The sequence below is a fragment of the Pinus tabuliformis genome, chromosome 1_2, assembly GCF_031772625.1.
Source record: "Pinus tabuliformis cultivar Carrire ecotype Pingquan chromosome 1_2, CPIR1, whole genome shotgun sequence".
Taxonomy (NCBI): Eukaryota; Viridiplantae; Streptophyta; class Pinopsida; order Pinales; family Pinaceae; genus Pinus; species Pinus tabuliformis.
The window spans coordinates 184,906,841-184,923,381 of NC_142298.1; the positions used below are offsets into that span (position 1 = coordinate 184,906,841).

A 16,541-nucleotide genomic window follows, 5' to 3' on the forward strand; every position below is an offset into this window, starting at 1 on the left:
CTTTCCATATTCATATTACATTAGAGTTGGAACCAACTAATTAGGGTTGGTTTTGGTGTGTCTGATCTTAGCAATTGGTTCTCATTATAATTTTTCTTTGGGAGTTCTAGAATTTGGATATTGGATTGACCATTTTAGTAAATTCATATGAGACATTAGGATGTATGATATTTTTTTATTTTAAAGTACATTGCTAGGAAGGTAAACAGTCTACCAAATTCATAAGTGCTTGGCCTTAATAGAATAGGTTGAAATTGTGGGTGTTGATATGAAGGAGATTAATGTTCTAGTCATTTTTGGGCCTTTGGAATGGATATTTTAATGAATGAGTTGTGATTGCCTACAATGATGACCAAATCATTTAACAATATTTGGTTGAAAACATATTGTTGGTTGGCAACAAGCCTCCACATTTTTGTTATTCACCTCTTCTATAATTCGAATTTGTAAGAAAGATTAGGTGGCCTTGTGAATTTATTGCACAATTATGTGACATGGCGAGATTGAGTGATGTGTGTGTGAGAGGGCATTATTTAATTGAGGGAGGCTCACTAGAATGGATTTTCAATGTATGTTATAAAAAATTGCATTTTGTTAAGTGGTGTAGAGATGGGTTTAGGTGATTGAAGTCTGAAAGGGGTTTAAAATATTGGACTATAAATGGATTCAAGGACATTCATGGATTGAATGATATGGGAAATCGGGGAATGGGTAGGGCATGTATGGATTCTAGGAGTAGTGGGATGGAAGAGGGAGATGGAAGCTGCTTGAAAACCTTAACCTTCATTGTGAAGAAGCTGAAAATGGAAAGGTAATGGTGAATTTCTTCAAGTAGGGTAGAACTTATGATGTTATGTTAATGGACAAAGGAAGCTGAAAATGGAAGGTGAATTTCTTCAATGCTTTCTTGTTTATGTTGGAGTCTCTAATATACTTACCCAACATTTTCCAAGTACAAATTAAAAAAAGGGAAGGTCTCAATCTCTTTTATTGCCAACCAATTCCCAAGAATGCCATAAAACTATAGAATTCCATGCTTTAGGGAGATGTGTCGAATTGGAAAGCATTATAGGCATGATCATAATACAAACGAAACTAGAGATTGCTGCACATGATACTATATGGTTTTATAAATATATTTTCCACCAAAATATGCCATGTAATTTCCTAAGTTAATTGTATACTCCAAACACTATAGTTTTTATTGTTGAGACTCACATTACCCTTTTCCCTCTATTTCAAATTTATTATATATATTTAAAAATAAAAAAACTCTGAAACACTATGAGCATGCCTTTTACACCTTTTAATGTAAATACTAATTTTATGTTTCTTACCTAAAGTAAGAGATGATAAAAACCACAATCCCAAAATAAATAAAATACTAAATATAACTAAAATATATTTCCCAATTTACGTTGTTATATTTTTCACTATAATATATTGATGCATATTAATTATTTGGGCCACAATTCCATCTGAAACGAACTCTAGATATAATTGAAATATGATTAGCCATTAATCATATTCACAATAAAATTTTAAATACAAATTAATTATTTTGGGTTTTTCATTTTTTTCACTATAATCTAGCTTTCCAATAAACTTGATCCAAAATATACGACGAAAACCTAGAACATTTAAACTACGCTAAATTTTGGTCCGACGTGTCACGCGATGTGAATGCCAATTGTCTACACTTCGATGGCGCCCGTCGAAATGGCCTTTCTATATTTAGTGCGACCACGGAAAGTAATTTTCACAGCCGAGAAATTCGGGCGGGGACAGCTACCCGCTCACCAGACAGCCTGTCACAGTCTGCTCCCGAGAAAGCGTGTACATTGTATGGGAAGTTGTCAAAGACAGTTAAGCGAGACGTGGACCGTGCAATTCCCTGAGGCACACATTCTAGGGCAAATACTAAAAACAAGTTACTAAGTTAATGATTGTTGAGTCATTGACTATGCCTCATCATACATGTATGCATGCTACTCTCAAAAGATCCCCATGACCTACCTTAAGTTTTTTATAAGCAACATATGATGATGATTGATGTAACTGGCCATCTGTACAATTTTAGTGTCTTGTTTTAAAGAGTTGCCATGGATCGGCTCCAACGTTTCCATCACTCAATGTGACGTACATTAAATTTATCTCCCCGTATATAGCATTTCAAAATTGGATTTCAAACTGGATTGAAATTTTTGAATTCAAACTGTTATTCCCGCCCAATGTTTTTTTAAAATGAATTGAAATTGTGTAATTGGAGTGTAATTCCAGTTTATGTTATGTGTCTTCGAGGTTTCGGATAAATTCCAATTCCACTGCCTGCTACGAATCTGGAATCTTCATCAGTTGCCATGGACGCTCTTCTGAAGCAATTTGAAAGACTTCAGAGACCAATTGATCTCGTGCAGACGCTACATGAAACCCAAGTGAAGCAAGTCCCTGCACGCTACATCCTTCCTTCGGAACAGAGACCATCTCATCCTGGAAGATACTGATCAACGCTTCAAGATTGTCAGTCAAATAGCCCAAGCATCTCAGGAATGGGGTTTCTTTCAGGTTTGTCATTGCAATCACAGTTTTTGCTTTTCTTTTCTTTATCCAACCAATTTCCTGGTCGCTTTGGATTCTGATTTCATGGGTTTGCAATTGTTTTGAAGATAATAAATCATGGCATACCTCTGTCATTGCTAGAGACTGAAACGTGTTTCACAGGAGTTCTTTGATCTTCCTCTTGAAGAGAAACGGAAACAGTGCCCTGTGAGGCCTGGTATTCACATGCTTGAAGGCTATGGCCGCTTCTTTGACATCTCTGATGACACGGTCCTGGACTGGGTTGATGCCCTAGTTCATTATATTTCTCCAGAGTGGGCCAAAGCATTTGAGCACTGTTGAAAACGTAATTTCAATAGCGTATGTACTGCGCCTGAGTTGACCCGTGAAGCAGCAGTTAATGCACTCAAAACCGCTCAGCAAAACCACCTATCAATTTCAGACCGCCTTCGATCAACAAGCAGTTTCCATATAATCGAGCCCGATCCAATTATCCTCAGCCACGTGGTCCTCTATATACGTCAGCAGAACTGACATTTCGGAACCTAAAATTCAGCATAAAAATGCCTCCCGAAATCCTCCACCACCGTCCGATTTGCTTGATCGTCCTCTGCCGTCCATCAACCAAAGTAGCGTACGAGCCTGCATTAAAACTTTGCGTGGAGTAAAACTAAAGTTGGGATGACCGCAGTTTTTTTTATTAACGCAGTTAATAAATTGTCATAGTGGTAGGTAGAATTCTTATGTTTTTTACGGCACGTAAAACATATTGTCTTTGCTTTGGGAGTCGTAGTTTTTTTTTATATGACTTTTGTTTTAGGGTTAATATATATATAACGAGCGAAATGAAAAAGAGCTAATGTTCAATACACAAGGGTTGACTTTAAAAAAAAACCTATTTTTTGCACAGCAGTGCAATGCATAAATAAAAGAATGAAGATCAGCGTGTGAAGCGGGGAGCATAACGCACAACAGTGCAAAACATATGAATAACCAGGGGTTGAAAGGTATTTTTGTGTGTTTCTCAAACGAATGGAAGAACGCACAGTAATATGAATGACTGTGAATTTTTATTTTTGAAAATGAAATGCAATGTAAAAAATTTACAGCATATGTAAAATTTGTTTTACAGCAGTATGTGTAAAATAGTTTTACACTAGTAAATGTAAAAGGGGTTTTACAGCAGTAAATGTAAATGAGTTTTTACACACCAGCAGTGTAAATTCTCAGGTGGAGACACAGTTTTGTTGGATGTATTTTTGGTAAATCCCTCTCAGTAAAAGAGGATGAATATGTATCAGGCATTTCATTTTAATGAATAGAAATCTTTTTCTGGGTATGTAATACTCTGTTCTCAGTCATTTTTTTTAAAGCTTCCCTGTGTAAAGGATCCTGTGGAAAGAGGAAAATAGAGCATTAACTCTGTGTGTTCAGTTTATCTGTTTTTGGGATTTTACCAGAGAAATCCCCAACAGTGGTATCAGAGCTGGCTTAGGCTCTTTGAAGGTGTTCAAGAAGCTGAAGGGAGGAGTCTTTTGTTGCAACAGTAAATCTTCTCCAGCAAAGTGAAGTCTCAGGCAAAAGATTCAGGTATTCCTCAAAGTTTTCTTTTTGTTACTGCTGAAACAGTCAGTGTTTTAAAATACACAGTCAAGAATTTAAAGCATAGTTGAGAATGCAAGGAATGGCCAGCACAAGCACTAGCATGGGTATGTTTAACACCCAGCACCCACAGTTTAATGGGAAGAACTATGACTACTGGTCAATAACCATGAGAGCTTTATTTATCTCTCAAGATTTATGGGAATTAGTTGAATCTGGGTTTGAGGAACCAACAGATGAAAATCAATTTAACAACTTAACTCAGGGAGAGAGAGATCTGCTGAAGAGCAATAGGAAGAAGGATGCAAAACCATTGTATTGTTGTATCAAGCAGTGGACCAGAGTGTGTTTCCAAGGATAGTAGCAGCTAAGACATCCAATGAAGCATGGCAAACCCTCAAGACAGCCTATCAAGGCATGGAGAAAGTGAAGACAACAAAACTACAATTGTTGAGGAGGGATTTTGAAAATCTGAGTATGAAGGAGTCAGACACCATTGACTCATTTTTCACACATGTAATTGGTCTGGTCACACAGATAAGGACTCATGGAGAAACCCTTGAAGAAAGGAGGATTGTGGAGAAACTGTTGAGGTCCTACCCTCAAAGTTTGATGTGATTGTCACCACCATAGAAGAGACAAAAGATCTCTCAAACTTTTTAGTTGATGAACTTCATGCATCACTGATAACACATGAGCAAAGGTTGAGTAGAAATGAAAACTCATCTCTAGAGCAAGCCTTTAAGACCCAGATGTCTTTTGGAAGAGGAAGAGGTCAAGGCAGAGGAAACAAGAGAGGAAGAGGCAGGAGCCAGAACAGAGGTGGAAGGAACAGTCCAACAAATGCTCAAGGAAGAGGCAACAATCCAAATCAGAACAAAGGCCAAGGCAGCAGCCAACAAAGAGGACAACATCATGCTCAAGGACAAAGGTATGAAAAACCCAATGTCCAATGCTATTATTGTAAAAAATATGGGCATTATGCCAGTGAATGTAGGAAGAAGCAACATGATATGACTAATAGACAAAATGCAAATGTCACTAGAGAGGAAATTCAAGTGCATCTTCAAGCACTTGCACACCAAATGAAAGAGGTAACAAATTTAGAAATCTAAGTGACATTTATGATGAAGGAATGAATTCCTTATTTGCCTTGTATTGTCATGTTGATGATCCTATTCATTTCGAAGATGCAATTAAAGATAAAAAATGGATAGAAGCTATGGATGAGGAGATGAATGCCATAGAGAGAAACAAAACATGGGATTTGGTTGAGCTACCAAAAGGCAAAGAAGTCATTGGAGTGAAATGGGTTTACAAGACCAAGAGCAATGCTGAAGGTAAAATAGAAAGACACAAGGAAAGGCTGGTTGTCAAAGGGTACAAGCAGCAATATGGGAGAGATTATGAGGAGACTTTCACACCGGTTGCAAGAATGGAAACCGTGAGAGCAGTGTTGTCCATAGCAGCACAAAACAAATGGAAAGTTTATCAAATGGATGTGAAGTCAGCATTCGTAAATGGAGTGTTAATGGAAGAGGTGTACATTGAACAACCTCTAGGCTATGATGATGAAAAGAGATCTTGGGTATTGCCCAAAATCCCTTTTCATATATAAATCTTGATCCTGGGCCTATGGTTATGGCCCATTGAGCCTTCATGGAAGTGTTTTAGACTTTAAGTGCTTTTCATTTGAACTGTGAATCTATATTAAAGTACATAGGAGATTATAAATATTACATACACTATATGTGTTAAGGTTTTAAACAAAAACCGCAGACACACGTAATGCAATTCCAAAGAAAAGACATATGGAAACTTTGATTCCAAGTTACAAGTCACAATGCTTATACCACCCACTTTCTATATTGCTGAACACGGTCATAATAGTATGTTGTTTAAACTTCCGGTTAGTCTCTACACTGAATGATTAGTTCGCCATGCTTTTCCGTGTGAGAGAATTTCTGTTACTCAGCAAAGCAACGCAAACAGGATGAATCGTCATGTTAGACACTGATGAATCCCCGGCAAACAAAGTTTTGACACCATTCCATTTCTCTCGTTTACGTTTAAACATTAATCAATAGAAAATCAAGCGAGCGAGTCTCCATTGCCCAAAACACAAATCAGTCGACCACTGTCAATACTAATACTAATAGTTAAACTGGGCGAATATATAAGGGAACTAGTAACAGATAATCAATGCCAAAAGGAGGTAGTTTCCAAACACTGGCGAGCTGAACATGCAACTACTTGCAGGCAGTGCCTCAGTTTTGTCTTCACTTCTTGGGAATCCTCCCCTGGGCTAGAGATCTTCCATTCATCACATAACATGCAGAAAATCAACATAATATATAGCTCCAATTATATACAAACACAATATAACCAAGGCATTGTAGCCTTAGTCACGACATCGACACTGATTACATTTTTTCTCACTCACAAATGCCTGTTTATATCTATCACTCTAGATATCTTTCACGCTCTCGATCTCTGTCTTATATACAAAGTGTTAGGTTGGAAGGATCGGATCATGTCCTTGTTTTTCTCCAACTAAAGATGCATGCATGACAGATAAGTATCCATCTTGTCCGCTTTAATTCCACTTTAAACTTATCCGCTTTAAATCTGTTTTAAAGCAGATTTTTCTCCCATTTTCTAGTTTGACTGTCCACGTCTTCATCGTTCCACTTGGATTCTTCTTTAATTAAGAAAAGGGTCAGATGCTCCTGCATCAGACTCCCGAGATAAAAAAAAATTATGACCTCCTGGTCATATACGTCTCCTGGTCCTCAACAATTCTACCCACTGTATCTCGTCAATGGAACTGCCTTCATGATCTTCTGTGAGCTGCAACCAACCTCTGTAGTAACAGTCTCCTTCTGTTACACGATACCTCACCAAGCCCTCCGCACTCGGTCTTTTGGCATCCTTCTGGTTCTCTTCTCTGGAACCAATTGAGCACACCTTGCTCTAGGTTGCTGCAAATCTTCTCACCTTCCGCTGCCGCCATCTACACGACAGTAAGACCATAAACTCTCCAGCTTTAACTCAACTGTACCTCTTTCCCCTTCTGCTTGCATTCTTCTTCTCGCAGGAAATCCTTTCCCTGCTCTGATACCACTTGATGAAAAGAGATCTTGGGTATTGCCCAAAATCCCTTTTCATATATAAATCTCGATCCTGGGCCTGTGGTTATGGCCCATTGAGCCTTCATGGAAGCGTTTTAGACTTTAAGTGCTTTTCATTTGAACTGTGAATCTATATTAAAGTCGTGCCATTCATACATAGGAGATTATAAATATTACATACACTATATGTGTTAAGGTTTTAAACAAAAACCGCAGACACACGTAATGCAATTCCAAAGAAAAGACATATGGAAACTTCGATTCCAAGTTACAAGTCACAATGCGTATACCACCCACTTTCTATATTGCTGAACACGGTCATAATAGTATGCTGTTTAAACTTCCAGTTAGTCTCTACACCGAATGATTAGTTCGCCATGCTTTTCCGTGTGAGAGAATTTCTGTTACTCAGCAAAGCAACGCAAACAGGATGAATCGTCATGTTAGACATTGATGAATCCCCGACAAACAAAGTTTTGACACCATTCCATTTCTCTCGTTTACGTTTAAACATTAATCAATAGAAAATCAAGCGAGCGAGTCTCCATTGCCCAAAACACAAATCAGTCGACCACTGTCAATACTAATACTAATAGTAAAACTGGGCGAATATATAAGGGAACTAGTAACAGATAATCAATGCCAAAAGGAGGCAGTTTCCAAACACTGGCGAGCTAAACATGCAACTACTTGCAGGCAGTGCCTCAGTTTTGTCTTCACTTCTTTGGAATCCTCCCCTGGGCTAGAGATCTTCCATTCATCACATAACATGCAGTAAATCAACATAATATGTATATTCGATTATATACAAACACAATATAACTAAGGCATTGCAGCCTTAGTCACGATATCGACACTGATTACATTTTTTCTCACTCACAAATACCTGTCTATATCTATCACTCTAGATATTTTCACGATCTCGATCTCTGTCTTATATACATAGTGTTAGGTTGGAAGGATCGGATCATGTCCTTGTTTTTCTCCAACTAAAGATGCATGCATGACAGATAAGTATCCATCTTGTCCGCTTTAATTCCACTTTAAACTTATCCGCTTTAAATATGTTTTAAAGCAGATTTTTCTCCCATTTTCCAGTTTGACTGTCCACGTCTTCATCGTTCCACTTGGATTCTTCTTTAATTAAGAAAAGGGTCAGATGCTCCTGCATCATATGAGAAGAAAGGTGAAGAGCACAAAGTGTGCAAATTGAAGAAAGCTCTTTATGGGCTGAAGCAAGCACCAAGAGCATGGTATAGCAGGATAAATTCTTATCTATTGGATAATGAATTCAACAAGTGTGAAGGAGAACCCACCGTCTACATCAAAGAAAAAGATGGTAAAATTTTAATTGTTGTCTTATATGTTGATGATCTTATTTTCACAGGAAATGATGATTAGCTCATTGAGAATTTTAAATCAGTCATGAAAGAGGAATTTGAAATGACTGACATGGGTTTCTTGAGATACTTCTAAGGCATAGAAGTAGATCAAAATGAAAAAGGAACTTTTATCTCACAAGATAGATATGTAAATCAAGTGTTGGGCAGATTTAACATGCAAGAATGCAAAGCAACAATCACTCCCACAGTAATGGGTTTAAAACTCAGCAGAGAGGACAACAGCAAGGATTTTGATCCTAGTTTGTACAAGAGTATTGTTGGCAGCCTTATGTATTTAACAACTACTAGGCCTGACATTATGTTTTCTGTTAGTTTAATTTCCAGATTCATGGAGAGGCCAAAGGAGGCACATTGGCAGGCAGCAAAAAGAATTTTAAGGTATGTCAAAGGTACCAAAATGTTTGGCATATTATATAGTGTCTCAGAAAGTTCAGATTTAATTGGATACACTGATAGTGATTGGGCTGGAAGTGTAGATGATCGGAAAAGCACTTCCAGTTATGTTTTTCATATGGGTTCAGGAGCCATTTCATGGGATTCTAAGAAGCAGTCCATTGTAGCATTGTCTATAGCAGAGGCTGAATATGTGGCAGCTACAGCAGCAGCATGTCAAGCAGTTTGGATGAGAAGAATGTTGAGGAGCTTAGGCCAAGAGCAGGCAAAAGCAACAGTGATTTTTTGTGACAATAGCTCAGCTATTGCATTGTCAAAGAATTCATTGTTTCATAAGAGAACGAAACACATTGATACAAGGTTTCACTACATCAGAGAATTGGTGAACAATGGAGAAATTGTCCTAGAACATTGCAGGACTCAAGAACAGGTAGCAGACATTTTGACAAAGCCATTGGATCAGAAAAGCTTTGAATTTTTGAGGAAGTGTCTGGGTATGACCGAATGCCCAGCAGTTGAAATTAAAGGGGAGTGTTGAAAACGTAATTTCAACAGCGTATGTACTGCGCCTGAGTTGACCCGTGAAGCAGCAGTTAATGCACCCAAAACCGCTCAGCAAAACCACCTATCAATTTCGGACCGCCTTCGATCAGCAAGCAATTTCCGTATAATCGAGCCTGATCCAATTATCCTCAGCCACGTGGTCCTCTATATACGTCAGCAGAACTGACATTTCGAAGCCTAAAGTTCAACATAAAAATGCCTCCCGAAATCCTCCAACACCGTCCGATTTGCTTGATCATCCTCCGTCGTCCATCAACAAAAGTAGCGTACGAACCTGCATTAAAACTTTGCGTGGAGCAAAACTAAAGTTGGGTTGACCGCAATTTTTTTTTATTAACGCAGTTAATAAATTGTCATAGTGGTAGGTAGAATTCTTAAGTTTTTTACGGCACGTAAAACATATTGTCTTTGCTTTGGGAGTCATAGTTTTTTTTTATATGACTTTTGTTTTAGGGTTAATATATATATATAAGGAGCGAAATGAAAAAGAGCTCGAGCGATGTAATGTTCAATACACAAGGGTTGACTTTCAAAAAGAACCTATTTTTTGCACAGCAGTGCAATGCGTAAATAAAAGAATGAAGATCAGCATGTGAAGCGGGGAGCATAACGCACAACAGTGCAAAACATATGAATAACCAGGGATTGAAAGGTATTTTTGTGTGTTGCTCAAACGAATGGAAGAATGCACAGTAATATGAATGACTGTGAATTTTTATTTTTGAAAATGAAATGCAATGTAAAAATTTTACAGCATATGTAAAAATTGTTTTACAGCAGTATGTGTAAAATAGTTTTACACCAGTAAATGTAAAAGGGGTTTTACAGCAGTAAATGTAAATGGGTTTTTACACACCAGCAGTGTAAATTCTCAGGTGGAGACAGAGTTTTGTTGAATGTATTTTTGGTAAATCCCTCTCAGTAAAAGAGGATGAATATGTATCAGGCATTTCATTTTAATGAATAGAAATCTTTTTCTGAGTATGTAATACTCTGTTCTCAGTCATTTTTTTTAAAGCTTCCCTGTGTAAAGGATCCTGTGGAAAGAGGAAAATAGAGCATTACCTCTGTGTGTTCAGTTTATTTGTTCTTGGGATTTTACCAGAAAAATCCCCAACAAGCACTGGCGCAAAAACCCCTCCACATATAGGTACAACTCTATACGCATATACATACACACTCTGAAAACTTGATAATGAGCTAACTGCATCCATTCTGATACATTTCTGTGTGCACTGTGAAGAGAAACATATGAAAAATACGGCGAAGAGGTAATGAGGGTTATGGAGAAGTTGTTGGGTATTCTTTCCCAGGGTTTGAGGATGGACCCAAAGTATATCCAAACCCTCAATAAGGAACCCCTTCTAAAACTAAAAATCAATTATTACCCTCCTTTCCCTCAGCCAGATATGGTGAATGGGCTTAAACCCCATTCAGATGGCGATATGCTCACTATTCTGCTCGATGATGGGGTGGACGGTCTCCAGGTTCGGAAAGATGAGGATTGGTTCACTGTGCCCTCTGTTCCTGGAGCTCTTATTATCAACATCGGGGATTTGTTACAGGTCAGTGAAATTCTTTTCTCTTTTTGGGACTTTAATCATTTCTCTGATTTGGACTATGTCCTTTGGTTACAATTTGAGCATAATTTTTGTAAAATGATATGGGGATTGTGTAATGGCAGATAGTAAGCAATGGGAAATACAAGAGTGCCGAGCACCGGGCAGTAGCGAATACAAAGCAGAGTCGCATGTCGATGGTCATGTTTTTGAGTCCACAAGAGGATGTGTTGATTGATACTGCTTCCGAACTGATCGATGCAGCTCATCCCAGCTTGTACAAAGCCGTTAAAGCTGGGGAGTATGGAACTGAGTATATGAGCAAGGATCTTCGAGGAAAAGACGCTGTACATGCTTTACGTATAGAACAGGCGTAGGAAGTCAATGTCTAGTCCTTCAATTGCATTTTTATAACATGTCTATCTAGAGAACTATTCAAGGTGTTTGAGTGGAAACTCTAACTAAAAGATAGCTGGCCGTTAAAACTGGGGTGTATGAAACCGTGCATATGAACAAGGATCCTCAAGGAAAAGCCTCCGTCGATTCTTTACGTATAGAAGAGGCGCAGTAAGTCCATGTCTAATCCTTCAATCACATTTCTATAAGATGTCTATCTACTGAACTATTCAAGGTATTTGAGTGGAAACTCTAACTATAAGATACCGGTAGGTGTTTTGAGTGAAAGATGTAATTTGCTAGCATATTATATATGCAAAATAAATATGTGGGTATTTCATTGTTTTGAGTGGGTGTTTCATTGCCACCTGGTTGGGCATTTTGAGTGGGTATTTCATTGTTTTTGGGTGTTTCATTGCCACGTCGTTGGCGTTTTGAGTGGAAGATCTAATGTAGAGGTATATTATATATGTTTGGAAGTCTCTATTTATAATTTTGGAAACTTGGTTAAATGTTGATTTTTTATGTTTAAATTGGTTTTTTTATTGCATATATGGATTTAACATTCTCAAAACTCTTTGGGACATTTATGATTGTGAAGGGTTACTCATCTTAATCTGTGATTTCAATAAATCCCTACCAGATTTTAGACAAATTAAATTGGAAAATAAACCAGAAAACTTTCTAGAAAAATTAAATTAGAAAAAAAACCAGAAAACTTTTCAAAAAAAATGATAAGTAGACTCCCTATATGTTCTATATATATATATATATATACTTCATTGCATGCATTCCTTATTATTTATGAATACATTGATATTTATTTTTATTAAAAAAAATATTTATTTAAAAATAAATAATTGAATTGTTTTAAAAATAATAATTTAATATTTTTTTATATATAAAATTTGATTAAAATATTAATAATCATTATGTGAAATATGGAAACATTACATAATGTAAATTTAATTTAATGTAGAGGAATATCTAAATGAGTTTTTGATCTTTAAAATTTTTAGATTAAAATGGAGTTATTTTAATTTAATTTAATTTGTTTTATTTTATTTAATTTGATTGTTTTTCTCTTTGATATTAAAAATCAAAATGAATTTTTTCTTGTCCATGGAGTTTGGGATAGGTCTTGGATATACAGTGATTGGGTACTGTGTTAAGACACTCCTTGATATGAAGTCACCAGTTCAATTCCCCACCCAGATCACACAATACCTCACTAAATATAAATAGAGTAAAAATACAAATGTGTGATGCCATGGCCATATAGATATTAATGTGTTATACATTAGATGTCATCTTAAACAAAATTCATACTACTTTGCAAGACTTATTAATCAAATATCAAGTCCATGATAGAATGTAGCCATTTTGCATTGTGCTCAATGTTAGTTATTGCATTTCATTAACGTAAACATCACCAAAATTTTCTCTAACTCTTGCACATTTTAGTACCATCTTAAAGTACCTTTAACAAATTTAGATAGCCTTGCTACCTTCTAAATTTTCTTCAACATGTACCCTACCTTCTTATGGGTCATCTCTAACAATTGGTTGTGACGATTCATCTTCTATTTTGCTTCTTCAATTATTAAATCATTCAACTCTCCTTCTGGTAATTGACAGTGTTTGGTATTCGACATGTCTCCATTGTCAAATACCACATAGACACCCCCTCACTGATACGATGTAACACAATATTTCTAACAAATAGTAATATCTCAATCCATCTCATTTGTCTAATCTTCATCCTAGAAAGCAAAATATACACAATAACGGACCCTAATTTAGTCGATACACAAGTGGAATTTGTCTTCGATATTCTTTTAGTTGAATATTTTCTATCAATCAATGGACTTGGTTCAATAAAATTCCTCAATGAATCCCACCTCTAATTTCTCTTGTCTTCTTCTAATCAATCCAGTTTAATATTTAGCTACCCTAATGGGGTAGGTGGCCTGCAAAATTTGCAAAACTACATATTTATGTAGAATGATTTTGCCTTTGAAATGGCTTCCTCTTTTGATATACCTTGCCACTTTGTACCATGTGATTTACCTTTGCTAAATATCCTTGACATCTACCTATAAAATTCCATCTAGTTCCACTCTTCATTGGTTAATGGGATTTTTTTTGAGTAACCAACTCATTACCAAATTCAATTTTAAGCAAGAGGAATGAAAGAAAAAAGGAGTCTTTTGTTGTTAGGAACTTATGGAGCATAATCAAGATCACCCATTTTTTTCTCATACCTTATACAGCCTATAAACATGGTATGAACTTTGTTTTTACCTATGATAGTTGAAGAGTTTTCAATTTATAGCATTGTAATTGGATTTCAATATTATGAAATTCTAATCTACTATGTATACATCAAATACTAATATTAGTTTCAACATTTTATTTGTGTATGTACATATATATCAATATGACATGCTAAACATATCAAGATTAAAAGAAAAATAAAAATAGAATAACTGTTGTCATGGCATTCAAGAATTATACATTTTCATATTTAGTTAAAGCAAAGTATAGTAAGGATGTCTACCATCACCACTGATGTGAGAACATAAGAACCATACATTAAAAAAAAGAACTATAGTTTCCTTTCAACTTTGCCACCTTATCTATTAACTAGCTTTGTATAAAAATATTCACAAAACCCACATCATAGTCCATGGCAAGAGAATAATTTACCTTCAATAGTTTTAACTAGAGTAATATATAAATAATATCAACTACTAATTTATAAGTTGATAGTTTTAACTAAATTAATATATAAATAATATCAACTACTAATTTATAAGTCGATAGTTTTAACTAAATTAATATATAAATAATATCAACTACTAATTTATAAGTTATGATATCATACAATTCGTTAAAAATGACAAGAATGGAGGTGCTTATTTCAAATAAAGTCTCATTAACTAGCATCCTTGTCTCTCTCCTTTTACTATCATATGTTTGTTCTCATGACTTAATTATTGCAAAACCATTCTTATCTTTTTTTTCTTTTTTTTTTCCTTTAATTTTATCTCCTATCCATATTGTTTTTAGTGACGATTTTGATATGATGCTATTAAAATCAATGGAAAACATTCCTTATATACAACAACCTATCAATATGTTTTTTAAACATATTTGTACAAAAAATTATATACCTTTGATGTTTCAATGAGTTTCTATCATTCCATCTCTACCTTGTAAGAAACAATAGTAACAACTAAATCTTGGAAAAAGTTGCATTGTTCACTACCCAACCATATTACAAAATCTAAATCTAGTGATTGTACTATGAACATCGGTTCCTTTACAACATCATCCCTGTGAAAGAATGCATCTATGAGCTTGTTACATATAGGTTTAAGATAAATATCCTCAAAAGTGTGGAAATTTCCCATAAAGTGTGATTCCATGACATATTGGGTTGTATATTCACATCGATGCTTATGTATTGTACTATGATGGCCACAATTTATTCCTCAAGTACTAAATATTCAAAATGGGTTTCTACAAATAATTCTAAAACAATTTCCCAATAGCTTATACTTGGATCCCAATATCATTCCCCTCGCTTGTCAATCCCTTTTTTCCTTATATATATATATATATATATATATATCCCAAGGAAAACACCATAAAATTCCCTCTCCTATAGAATATCTAAACAGAAGGTGGCTTGACCACAAATGATAGTGATAGTTGGTCACCCAACAGGATTCAATTGGACATGAATCTCAAATAGACTAGAACTAAGGACCTCATGATGAACTTGACCCTGAAATAAATCATTCAAGCATATTAGGTTAACCCACTAATATTTTTTTCCTCTAAAGAATACTTCATGGGATTCCCCCCTCTTGCCTAGAAATATTTGGATGGAGGAGAATGTCAACCTCCAACTACATAATATTGAGTGATTTGACCTAATTTGAACTTGTGACCCAGTGTCTCCCCATCAACAACATCCTTTTTGTGAAATAGTTCAACCAATTCATCTTCTATTTCTTTCTTTATTTTTACATCTCAACTTATCTTTTTAAATGTAGGTTTAGTAATTGAGGTTTCCTTCTAGGTAAGTTTGGAATACCATGAGTAACAAATGCCATAAATTGATAGGAGGTGACCACTTTTCATCCCAAATTTACGTGCTCTATTACAAATCTGGTGTGTCATTAGCAAGTTGGAATTTAAAGTATTAGAATCATCTGCTACTCATTATCTTGTAGTTAAAATTCATTAGATGTGGATCTACATAAATCTTGAATTTGAATATCTCGTTTATGGGAGGAGTCTTCAACGAAAATCACATAAAAATTCATATTGCCGACGCGTTTCGAACCAATGAGTGTGGTTCATCGTCAGGACGAGTTGAAGAACCAGATCTAGGCTGCATGTTAAATAGGGGGAGCAGGTCATCCAACGACTATATTTGACTGAGAAACGACTAAATTTGACTGGGTAACTGGACTGGACCAATGGCTACTAAGTAATGGCTATGATTGACTGGGTAAAAAGACCAAGGGATAGGGAAAGGAAAAATTAATTAGTTAATTAATTAAAATTTTAGTTATATTTATTACCATATGCTAGTAATTAATTGTTAAGAGAATGAATCAATAATCTATTAAAAGGCCTTTTTTTATTAAAACTTAATAGACAAATAGTTAGTTAATTAATTTAAGGGTTATTTTGTTATATTTATTAAATTGCCTAGAACCATAACCTATCAATAGGTCCATTAATTATTATTAAAACCATCTAAATGAATAAAACATATATCCATAATTTATGAAATAAAAAGAAAAATTAAAATAGATAACCTTTAAATTAGTTAAATAATGACCTCATACTAACTGAAATGACTTGGATAATTAACGATTTTAACCACTTAATTAAAAATAATTATATATATATAT

General features: G+C 35.4%; 1 pseudogene across 1 annotated transcript; it reads left to right on the forward strand.

Moving 5' to 3' along the window:
- Positions 1-2,295: 2,295 nt before the first annotated feature.
- Positions 2,296-11,682, forward strand: LOC149205109 (jasmonate-induced oxygenase 4-like; annotated as a pseudogene). Its single transcript, XR_016251829.1, has 5 exons — positions 2,296-2,565; positions 2,667-2,919; positions 10,774-10,802; positions 10,896-11,274; positions 11,337-11,682. The product of XR_016251829.1 is annotated as a jasmonate-induced oxygenase 4-like (transcript).
- The last annotated feature ends 4,859 nt before the right edge of the window (positions 11,683-16,541 follow it).